The following is a 496-nucleotide window of genomic DNA, read 5'->3' as shown; positions in this document are numbered from 1 at the left end:
GGCCATACCCATATCCGTCATCATGTCCATAGCCACCTTTATGGCTACCTCCTTTGCCGTAACCTCCTCCGTGGCCTTTTCCGTATCCTCCACTATGACCATATCCACCTCCGTGGCCTTTCCCGTATCCTCCACTATGGCCGTATCCACCTCCGTGACCTTTTCCATACCCACCACCATAACCATATCCTCCTCCATGGCCTTTCCCATATCCTCCACTATGACCATATCCACCCCCATGGCCTTTCCCATATCCTCCACTATGGCCATATCCACCTCCATGGCCTTTCCCATAGCCTCCTCCTCCGTGGCCTTTCCCGTATCCGCCGCCATAGCCATATCCATGCACTCTGTGTTTGTAGTAAGGGCCAGTGAACGTGGAGTGGGCGGAGTCAGCGAGGAACCACATCGTCAGCATCAACAACAACAGCTGTTGAGGAAGAAACAAAGATGCATTAAGCCTTTCACTTTTTGCGGTTCTTGTGTCATGCCGCTC

This window comes from Penaeus monodon, chromosome 28 (genome assembly GCF_015228065.2).
Source record: "Penaeus monodon isolate SGIC_2016 chromosome 28, NSTDA_Pmon_1, whole genome shotgun sequence".
NCBI lineage: Eukaryota > Metazoa > Arthropoda > Malacostraca > Decapoda > Penaeidae > Penaeus > Penaeus monodon.
The sequence above is the reverse complement of the archived record's forward strand: the minus strand, read 5'-3'. Positions refer to the sequence as shown.